Here is a 12,225-nt window from a genome sequence, read left to right as displayed (position 1 = left end):
TGAAGTTTTCTGAGAGGCATAAAAACAATACATATCAGAGCTTGGAATAACAACTCTGCAAAACTCAGGTCCTTTATATCAGTGCTTGTCAAAATATTACAATGAAGGAACACAGATCCATTGAGGGCCAATACTTTTGTGAACTAAAACAAAACTAAACTACAAGAAATATAAAAATTTCTAAATTATGTAAAAATAAAAGTCAAATTTATTAGATTCTACTTAAAACACATAAGTGTTGTATGAAAGGAGAGAAGGTTAACATTCCCCTCGGGCCTGACAACACGCGTATGGTGAAGGCATTGCCGCCTATTTTGCGGCATCTAACCATTTTTGGGGGCGCCTGGCTGTCTTAGTTGGTGGAACATGCGACTCTTGATCTTGGGGTTGTGGGTTCATGCCCCAAGTTGGGTGTAGATATTACTTTTAAAACTTAAATTTTTAAAAATTTCTGCCAAACTATTAAACAAATTTCCAAAGTTGATCTCAATTGCCGTACTTTTCTCATCAAACAATGGTAACAAACGGTTTGTAGTACTGCCCAGCCTTCGATCCATACTTAGAAGAGCTGATTTCCACTCTGCCACATTCTGGACACATCCAGAGTGCTCTGCTGGAAATTCTGGTAGATATTTTGTACACAGGAAAAACTTCTTATGTATTATGAAATAAGATTTGAAGGCACAAATGTTCATGGTTGGGTAACAGCAGTAAATAAACATGTCCAATTAAAATAAAAGCTGCATTTCTTTGTTTTTTTGAGACATCTATGGGAGATAGATTGAACAGATTGATTGTGAAAATACCTCTTTGAGGAATCTGAGCTTGATCTCATAGTAAATAAGGAACAATTGTATGCATTTAGCTTTGAAGAGATTCCCTTTCAAGGTGAACCCATGATGCCATAGTGCTTTACATTTGGTATGTATATATGTTGAAGTGAAGAACATGCATAGGCCTGTAAGAACTTATTTATATGTATTGTATTTATTGGTACCTACCTAAAAAAAAAGTAGAACATTATTTTAGAACGCAAACATGCTAGTGGTGTACTTAGAACTCACCTAATCATGTTAATTGGTTTATTTATAACCGATTCCAAAGACAGCATATTATTTAAAGAGAAAAATGAGCACCAAAATAAGTAAGCATGAAATTTGGAAATATGGTGATTTAATTATTGATGATTTCATTATCGATATACAGATGTAGCTTTTTGTATGTTAATGTCGTAGTGATAAACTGGTTCCATGATTCACAATCTAAGTTGATCAGCCAGTGTCCAGCTAAAGAAATATCTGTATATATTACCATTTTCCTGCATTTCTTAAAATATTAGAGATGAGAATGTGTGTTGTCCGCCTCTAGTCTTTACAACAATTTTTTAACCATATTGTTTTTTATAGAACCTGTATAAGACTTTTGGTGACATGAACCCTCTACCCAGGGAAAAATATGCAGTATTGATCCCTGTGAGATTTTGTACACATCACAAAAGGTATGGAGACCCCTGTAGCTCAAACTTTGACTCTACAGAGATCCAAAGTTTAAGAACTTGGATTGAAGGCTGGTCTGCCTACATCGTCCCCCTTAGAATGTCTGTTTCTTACCAAAAGCCTTTAGTTAATATTACTCCCCAAATTCTCCAATGCTTCCTTCCATTTAAGCTAAGTATAAATGTGGGATTTTTTCCTTGTTTCTATATTCCTGTTAACAGGAGTCAGTAAAAAAGACATCTTTATTTAATTTCTTTATCACCATTCTTTATAGTAAATCAAACTAAATGAAGAGTTAGGGTTAGGATAAGACCACAAAAGGAACAGTTGCTCAAAACTCATATTTTCACTAGTGAAATCTCATTGCATTTATTAATTCATCAAATAAAATCCTCTTTCCTTTTTCCTAATCATCTAATAAGATTGAATGAAAAACATAACAGTTTATTCACTTATTTAAAATATATTTACTGAGTGCCTTCTATCTACCAGTGATTACTCTGGCCATAAAATAGACAAAATACCATGTTCAATGAAGCTTAAGCTAATGGTGCCTTATGAAACAATGGACATAAGGAATAAGTATTTTTATGTAGGATATTAGAGGGTGAAAAATTATTTATGAAAAGCTGGACTAGGAAAGTGAGCTAAGACTTCCCAGGGAATGGGAGCAGTTGTAATTTCAAGAAGGACTATCTGAGCAGAACTCATTGAGAGAGCGACAGAAAGAAGACCTGGCAAGTATGGAATGTCCAATGGTGAGAGCTAGAAATTAAGGAACACTCAGTATAACTAACGTGGAGGAACAAAGGAGAGAGTAGTAGGAGATAAACTCAGAAAGGAAAAGAGGGTGAGGAGGGTAGGGACTATCATAAAGACCTTCACTTTTACTTCTGAGTGAAAAGAGGAGAAACTGAATCATTTTCAGTATGAAAGCAGATTATTTACCTTTCAAAGGTGCACCTGTGATGTATAAGGTAAGAATTGTAGCCAAATTTGGAGGCTATTACACTACTGAAAGTGAAATATGATAACGATCGAGTGCAAAAAACAACAATGAAATTAGTGAAAAATAGACAGATTTTGCATATATTATGAAGGCAGAACCAACCTATTTCCTGAATTCCCTGATGCAGAATATGAGAGAAAGCAATGAATGAAGTATGACTTCAAGATTTTACCTAAGCATCCTGAAGGATGACGTTCCCAACAAACTGGACTGGATAAAGTTGCGGATTGAGCAAATTGTAAGGAAAGGTCAGGAGTTAAATGTTGGAGTTCAGGAGTAAAGTCTGTATGGAGACATGAATTTAAACATCACCAGGATGTAGAAGAAATGTAAAGCCATAAGACTGAATGGATATCACAAACAGTGTGACTATCGGTGGGAGGCTAAGTTCATAAACACATAGAGGTATTTTTTCCCCCACATTTGAGTCATGACAATGACTCCTCCTTTGCATTTTTTGATTTATTGCTACTTATTAGTGAAATATCTTATTTTTTATCTATGTCATTCTGAAAATGATATTAACTCTAAAAAGCAAACATGTATTTCCTATTATGACTGTATATGCATTCAGATAGCCATTGTCAAAAGAAAAAAATAAATAAACAAATAAAAAGCAGAATCAGACCTGTAAATGCAGGAAACAAACTGAGAGTTGCCAGAGGCGATGTGCTGGGGGGATGGGCAAAATAGGGGAAGGGGAGTGGGAGATATGCTTCCTGTTATGGAATGAATAAGTCATGAGAATAAAAGGCACAGCATGACAAATACATTCAATGACATTGTAATAGCGATATATTGGGATAGATGGTAGCTACTACACTTGTGGCGAACACAGCGTAATGTATAAACTTGTCAAATCACTGTGGTGCACACCTGAAACTAATATAACACTGTGTATCAACTATACAAAAAAAAAAAAAAGATTATACACTATAAAGTGAAATAATGCATTTAAAATATGTTTTAGTTCAAAATTTTCACTGTTTCCTTGAAAATTGAAATTATTTGATTCTATTTCATGCTTATGAGTACAGCCCTGGTTTGATCTAAAAATAAAATGCTTATCTCTAAGGGTTTAATTTTCTTGAAGAGTTAAGGTTTTTTAAAGTAAATGAGATTTTATACTTCAGCCACACAGCTGTGATACTATGTATCTTTCACAGCACAGTGTTACATTATTTAATCTTGATTCCAGGATTAGCCAGGTTTTCCAAAATGATAGAAATATGCAAAAACATAAGGAATATTTATTATAATGGCAAGAATCACATGGGTAGAGATTTTTTTTGCCATATATGTACCCTTGTCATGTACAAGATTTCCTGGTACATGGTAGCCACTCAAAAATGTTTGTTGAATGAAAATTAAAATTACCATCTATCTCAGCTGCACTCACTCTCTGCTAAAAGTACAATTTAAAGATCTGTTGTCCCATTCATCAAAATGGTAGCAGGAACCACATTTCACTTCAACATGTTAACTGATGATCTATAATTCTCTTTTAACATTAGTAAGAAATCTGAGCCAACGCCTAGTCAAAATATCCTGTGTTAATTGCAATGAGAATAGTAATGAGACCAAAAGGAGAATGCCAACAGCCACATTAAAGATGGATATTCTTTTAATGATAAATAAAACACCTAGAAAGAAGTATCAGAAGCCAAAGCAGGAAGCTCTCAGATGCAAATATAAGATTTCTGGGTTCCCCAATCCAGCACTAACTTTCACAGTTTTTCTAGATAAAATTCACATTAAAAGCCTGGAATTTAAGTAACTGTCATACTTAATATATAGGAAAAACAACATATTGATAAAAGGAGAATAGTCATTAAGAGAATCTAATAAAACACAACTCAGTGAAGAGAATGATAAAATTCATCTTGCACCATCCCATAAAGATGTGCTTAAATTATTTTGCTGGGTTCAGTCTACTTGTACAAATGATCTTTGCTGAGTGTAGATAGTTGCAATAATCACTTGAAATCATCCAACTGACTTCTTTTGGCTTTACTGCCGTTTTTTAAATTTTGTACTCACAAAGAAAAACGTCTATTACAATTTTGCCTTTCGTGTGCTTTCCTACAGTTAGAGGGTTAACATTCAACGGGAATTATATTCAAATCCACTTGACATTTAAATTTACCATTGACAGTGAATAAAGTGTCATATTTTGTCCTTGAAGGGTTTGGAAATGTTTGTTACTTTGTTTCCTAGAGACCAATCAGCACAGAGTGCTCCGAAAAGACTGAGTTTCTGGAGAAGTCATTCTATAGTAGAAATTTACCAGGAAGTCACCATGGATGCTCCATTTCCAGGTACTTTTCTCACTCTAAAATCTAAATTCCATCCAAACTATGGGGAAATTACAGGCTGAGGTCACCAAGCCTCTAATTATGGAAAACTAAATGTGCATCATTATCTAATTATTGTCCACATCAAGTTATTCTAGGATCTACTGATTTGACTAATTCCACATGAGTAACAAAAGAGGTCCCATAATGGAAACGCCTGTGATCTCAAATGAGCTGGATGATTTTGATAATAACAGGTAGATCAAAAGTCATAGAGAGGGTAGAACAAGGACCCCAAGAAGAGACAGCACATGTGATAAATTATAAAGCATGAGGGTTCTGAGTACAATAAGAAATTTAATTTTCTACTACTAGGAATGGAGAATGAAGAAAAATTATATAACATGGCTGGGGGGGGGCGACAGGATGAAGGATGAAGAGGCAAGTAACAATCATAGGTGATAAAATAAAGCAAGAAAAAACATAAATAGCTTTCAAACATTTAATAAAACTATTTGAGGGACTCATGGGTGGCTCAGTTGGTTAAGCATCTGCCTTCAGCTCAGGTCATGATCCCAGGGTCCCGGGATCGAGTTCTGCATCAGGCTCCTTGCTCAGCGGGGAGCCTGCTTCTTCCTCTGCCTGCTGCTCCCCTTGCTTGTGCACTCTTTCTCTCTCTCTCTCACACTGACAAATAAATACAAAATCTTTTTAAAATTTTTTGATCTGAAACTTCGGTGACGAGAGGGTACAAACAAAAAGTAGAAAATAAAGAATGCAGAAAAAAACTCAAAAAATGTGAACAAATGATAGGTAACAAAGATATAAATTACTCAAAAAACAATTCTTTGAAAAGAATTTAAGAAAGAATTATAGAAAATTTTACTAAAAATAAAAGATAGCATATACAAAAACAGACATATAGATCAATAGAACAGAATAGAAAACCCAGAAATAAACCCACAATTGTATGGTCACTTAATCTTCGACAAAGCAGGAAAGAATATGCAACAGGAAAAAGTCTCTTCAACAAATGGTGCTGGGAAAACTGGACAGCTACATGCAAAAGAATGTAACTGCACCACTTTCTTACACCATAATAAATTCAAAATAAATTCAAAATGGATTAAAGACCTAAATGTGAAACCTAAAATCATAAAAATCAGAAGAGAGCACAGGCAGTAATTTCTCTGACATCAGCTGTAGCAACTTCTTTCTAACATGTCTCGTGAGGCAAGGGAAATAAAAGCAAAAATAAACTATTAGGCCTACATTAAAATAAAAAGACTTCTACACAGCAAAGTAAACAATCAACAAAACTAAAATGGAGGGGCACCTGGGTGGCTCAGGTGGTTAAATGTCTGCCTTCAGCTCAGGTCATGATCCCAGGGTCCTGGGATCAAGACCCACATCGGGCTCCCTGCTCAGCAGGAAGCCTGTTTCTCCTTCTCCCTCTACTGCTTCCCCTGCTTGTGCTCTCTCGCTTTCTCTGTCTCTGTCAAATAAATAAATAAAATCTTCAAAAAAACTAAAACTAAAAGGCAACCTATAGAATGGGAAAAGGTCTTTTCAAATGCCATATCTGATAAAGGGTTAGTATATATAAAGAACTTATACAAGTCAAAACCCAACAAAGAACTTAAGCAAATTCACACCCAAAAAATCCCAAATAATCCAATTTTTAAAAGGCAGAAGAAATGAACAGGCATTTTTCTAAGGAAGATATCCAAATGGCCAACAGAAACATGAAAAGATGTCCAACATCACTCATCATCAGGGAAATGAAAATCAAAACTACAATAAGATATCACCTCACACCTGTCAGAATGGTTAAAATCAAAAACACAAGGGGTACCTGGGTGGTTCAGTCAGTTAAATGTCCGACTCTTGATTTTGTCTCAGATCATGATATCAGGGTCCTGGGTTTGAATCCCACATCAGGCTCTGTGCTCAGAGGGGAGTCTGCTTGAGGATTCTCTATCTCCCTCTGCCCCTCTTCCACTCATGCTCTCTCTCGAAAATAAATAACTCTTTTTAAAAAATTAAAAATAAAATCAAATCACAAGAAACAAGTGTTGGCGAGGATATGGAGGAAAAGAAACTCTCTTGCACCGCTGGTGGGAATGTTCCTGTCCTTTAGACAGTTCCAAGGGCATACTTGTGATGAGCACAGGACGATGAAAGGAATTGTTGAATCACTGTACTGTACACCAGAAACTAATATAACTGTATGTTACCTGTACCAGAATTAAATTTAATTTAAAAAATACAATAAAATATAGTACAAAGGAAATATGTAAGGAACTGTTAAAAGAACATACCCATAGATAGAATAAAAAATGATAAGACAATATTATGGCCTATATTTTGGATTTAATTTAAAATTTAACTAAATGGAAAATCCCAAGGTGAGTGTAAATACCCAAATCAACCACAGAATGTATAGAAGATCAATGACCACTAAATAATATACAAATACTTACCAAAATGTAAGCCTATGGGGGCATCTGGGTGGTTCAGTCGGTTAAGCATTTGCCTTTGGCTCAGGTCATGATCCCAGAATCCCAAGATCAAGCCCCACATCAGGCTCCCTGCTCAGCAGGGAGTCTGCTTCTCCCTCTCCTCCTCACCCCACTCGTGCTCTGTCTCTGTCACTGTCTATCTCTCAAATAAACAAATAAAATCTTTAAAAAAATTTGAGCCTATAATTAATCTTCCACTCTTATAATACCTCCAACAGCAGATTTTTTTACATGAGTTTGCTAAATTTTTAAGAAAAATATAAACCTTTTTTTATGATATGTTAGTCACCATACAGTACATCATTAGCTTTTGATTAAAAAAAAAGACAAATATAAACCTTAACTTATATGAAGTTCCTGAGAAAATGAAAATGAAGGCATTTTACCAACGCATCTAATAAGTTCAGCATATATTTAACACGTGAAAAGGACAAGTAAAATAGAACCATGAATTCTAAATCAATTTCAAATGAGGGAAATTTAAAGTAATAGCAAATGCTTCCAACTATCTATAGATAATAATATACAATGGCCAAGTTGGCATTTATCCAAGGAATGTAAGAATAGTTTAGAATCAGAAAAAAGATTTTATTGTCATAATTCATTTAATTAACACAGCAAGGAAGAAAAAACATGATCCACTCAATAGATGAAGACAATCGAAAAAATAAAATTACCATTATCCATGACAAAAACACTTGTAAAATGGAGAATAAATGGAAATTTCTTTAACCTAATAAAAGGCTTCTACCAAAAACCTGTACTAATATACTAAAGTTTACATTGTAGAAAATAAATGGCACCATGCCATTCAAATGAGATAAAACAAAAGCACACACATTATTGATATTCTTAACATAAGAACAGAGATTCTAAGCAGAGATATTAGAGGAGAAGTAAAAATGAGAAGTGTGAGGATGGAAAAGAAAGACAAAATTGTTAGTACTTGGCTATATAAAAAAAATCCAAGAGTAGCTTTAGAAAACGACAAGACAAAGTATGTGGAGGTTCCCAGATGTAGTCAAAAGCCAATAGAAGTTCTTTTTAACCACTAATAATCAAAAAAGGCAACACAACTGAATGAAAATAGAAATAAACCTAGAAATCTGTGCTTTTTATAAATCTACTAACGTATCACCAAGGCCTTCATAGAAAAATCAGATAACCTCATTTGATGACATGAATGAAACCTGAATAAATAAGGAGATCACGCTCATAAATGTAAAACCTCATTATCTTAAAGATAGCAGTTAAGACCACGTGAATGTATAAATAGGGTAAACCAAAACAAGCTCATCTTAAAATTAGTTGAAAGTTACAAAGTTCAATAAACAGATAGGATTTTTAAATGAGAGGTGTTTCTCCACACATTTATCAAGATGTACTGGCGCTTCACAAATATTTATTTCCAATAATTTCAATTTCACTGAATTTGAAATAATAGGAGAGCTGATGTTCTATGATAAACAAGCTACAGATTTAGAAGTGATTTGGGGTGAAATTTAAAAACAATTAAATTAATCTTCATAGGTTAAGATAAAATATTCCATTTGTTATATCCAAAAAGGCTATATCAACAAAAATATTAGCCTCAAGTGTTGGGTGCTCAGGGCGCAGTACACACAGATAGAGCTGCAGAGGAAATCACAATGAATTCATCAGAGACCATGCAAACCTCTTTTGGGGATGAAGATCTTTCCTCACCATCGTGTAAGAGATCACAAAACTGTCCTGAACCAACCTTGATTAAACAAGCAGGAAAAACAAACTAATAGGACAAGGCTTTTCTTGCTCCTTTTCCCTTCATTAGCTCATAGCCTCCCAACACTTAACAATTGGTCACCCACATAATCTAAAATCACCACATACCTCAGTATGTCTTTAAAATTACCCCTTCTTACTGCACTATTACACTTAAGGTAAAGACCCTGAAGTCCTCAAGTAGCAAATGTAATGCTCTGTTTCATCCTTTGAATACACATCAGTCATGTTAGTAGTCCGAGTAATTTAGGAAGGAATGACCTCAATGAAATCGTTCCTGTAAGAGAATAAGCTAATTCCCACATTTGTTAGCATTTTAAGTTTCAGTATTTTTATGGAGCAGATCTTATCATTTCTGAAATGAATGGTTTATCTTTCTAATCAATGTTTAAGTACGATTTTTTAACATCAGAAACACATTCGTGCTTTTAGGTACTAGATGATTTTTTACTACACGTTCATTGGGGATGAGTGACAGCAATCAGCAAATAACGGTAAAAACAAAAAACTTTTTTGAACCGCTATCTTTTTAAAGATAATAACAACCCATGACCCCTTTACTTTTTCCTGAAATAACATTATTTGACATTTATTTTCTATTCCTTATTAAAGTTAAAGGATTTTGTTTTGTTTTGTTTCTTTGTTAAAGAGGGAATGTTTCCAAACTATTCTGTCACAGATTCCTTAATCTGGTAAGTAATGAAAACTTTGCTTCTCGCATTCTTGTTTTTGAATCTGTCAAGACACCCAATTAAGATTAAATTAAGAATTTCCTCTACAGGGGGTAAAAAAAAATTTTAAATGCTCTTTTTTTTAATATTACAAGTCACAGAGATGGACACATGGATCTATGGACTAAAAGCCACTCGTGTGGAAGAACCTCTTTTTTGTAACAAATTTTCTCCTCAACAGTTTTTCCACAATTGATCAACAGTTTGTGGTATGATCTGTTTCATTATTCTAGCTTACAGTAAGCTAATTAATTCAAAGTAAGCAGAGTACCTGTCCTTTTATCTTTTAAGATAGTTCAAATACCAAAGTTTACTTTGATTTTGTCTTAGCATTTAGGTTTTGTACATTTAGTGGGCATTATTTGATTGTATTCAATTAAATTATTAATTTATAATTTAAAAATGGGTTCTAAAGGAAATATAAAAATGGCTAGCCTCTTGAAATTTCCATTCCTATTCAACCAGACACAGCACACTAATTTTTAAGGAAATAATGAGATGTTTCATTCTTGCTCCACATTAATTGACATGAGAGGTCAAATTGTTACCGAACCCTGAAATCAGATTCATAGTCCAATATGTTAGTAAGCCAGTCTCTGAGTCACTGCGTTTGAAGCAGGGAAAAGTTTTAGTGTCAGAAGGGCAGCCTAGTAAAGTTTCAAACAAATAAAGAAACATATACCCGGGTTCCAAATCACATGCTCCTTTAGACAGTTGCAATGAATCCAGAAAATAGCTTCTTATTTCCCCTTATAGGTTAAGATTTGCCACCTCATTTTCAGAGCCCTCTTTCTTAGGTTATAGAAATTTCGGAAAATATTTTTCAATCTATCTCATGAGGACCTAGAAACACCCTGTTTGGAAGGCAAGGTTGCTAATGACTACTTTAACTCACGTACTCAAATTTCTACCAGAAGCCAGCTAAGTCTTGGCCCTCGGGACTGCCCCTCAAGTTTCTATTTAAAGTAATAAGAAAGTCATGAAACAACATCCCATTTTGGCCACAACACTTAAGTAATTCTAAAACATATTTGGGGGCTGTTTTATATTCTTGAAAACCAATTTATTGTATATATCTACTGCTTAATATCAAGAGTGACAGATTGCAACAGCTTTCATATCTGTTGATTTTCTTTTTCATTGAAGTATAATTTATATACTATATTAGTTGCAGGTATATGACATAGTGATTTGGTATTTATATACATTAAGAAATGATCACCATGATGAGTCTAGTTACCGTCTGTCACCACACATAGTTTTTATTTTATTTTTATTTTATTAAGATTTATTTATTTATTTGAGAGAGAGCACTCGCACGAGCAAGAGGTGGGGTGGAGGGAGGAGGGAATCTCAAGCAAACTCCCCATGGAGAGTGGAGCCCGACATGGGACTCAATTTCACCATTCTGAGATCATGACCTGAGCTGAAATCAAGAGCTGGGTGCTTTACTGGCTGAGCTACCCAGGTTTTCCCACCATGCATGGTTTTTTGGGTTTTTTTGTTTGTTTGTTTTTTAAGATTTTATTTATTTGACAGAGGGAGATAGCCAGAAAGAGAGGGAACACAAGCAGGGGGAGTGGGAAAGGAAGAAGCAGGCTCCCAGCGGAGCAGGGAGCCCAATGAGGGGCTTGATCCCAGGACCCTGGGATCATGACCTGAGCTGAAGGCAGATGCTTAATGACTGAGCCACCCAGGCGCACCCCCACCCGCCACCATGCATAGTTTTTATAATATTATTGACTATATTCCCTATGCCGTACATTACATCCTCATGTCTTACTTATTTTATAACTGGAACATTTTACCTTTTCATTCGCTTCACCTATCTTGCTCCCCCCCCCCCGACCCCTCTGGCAATCATCAGTTTGTTCTATGTATTTTTCAAGTACTTTCATATTTACTATCTAATTGGGTATTTCTAATAACAATATGTGGTTGGTAAGTATGAATGACCTACTTAAGAAATAAAAAATGGAAAAACTTCAAAGACATTTGCTCTAAGTAAAAACAACTATAGGTAGGTTTGAGACTAGAAATGAGCCAAAAATAAGACCTCTAGTAAATTTTTCTTTTATAAATATTGCTGCTTAAACTTTAATTCCACTACAAACCATATAGCCATTGTGACCATAGTATGTTTGTATGATGCAATTAATATTAAACTTCTTTGCCAGATTACTTTTTACTTTCTAATTACCCATGTGATTATGTTGACATGATGTAAAACTACAATGAAGTTAGCATAAGTAACTATTATATTCCTTATTTTTAATGCTAGTGTCCAGCTATTGTAAAATATCTTTTAACTACCATCTAATTTTACAATTCTGTTCCACACTTGATTATCTGTACTGTCAAGTCCTTCCACATTTCAGCCAAATAAGAAATTTGTATACTTATTCAGTAGTT

The 12,225-nt window shown here is 34.5% G+C and overlaps 1 pseudogene; it reads left to right on the top strand.

The window, feature by feature from the left end:
• The first annotated feature begins 235 nt into the window (after positions 1-235).
• LOC117802518 lies at positions 236-335 on the top strand (annotated as a pseudogene).
• The last annotated feature ends 11,890 nt before the right edge of the window (positions 336-12,225 follow it).

Source organism: Ailuropoda melanoleuca, chromosome 5 (genome assembly GCF_002007445.2).
Source record: "Ailuropoda melanoleuca isolate Jingjing chromosome 5, ASM200744v2, whole genome shotgun sequence".
NCBI classification, from domain to species: Eukaryota; Metazoa; Chordata; class Mammalia; order Carnivora; family Ursidae; genus Ailuropoda; species Ailuropoda melanoleuca.
The sequence above is the reverse complement of the archived record's forward strand: the minus strand, read 5'-3'. Positions and strand labels throughout refer to the sequence as shown.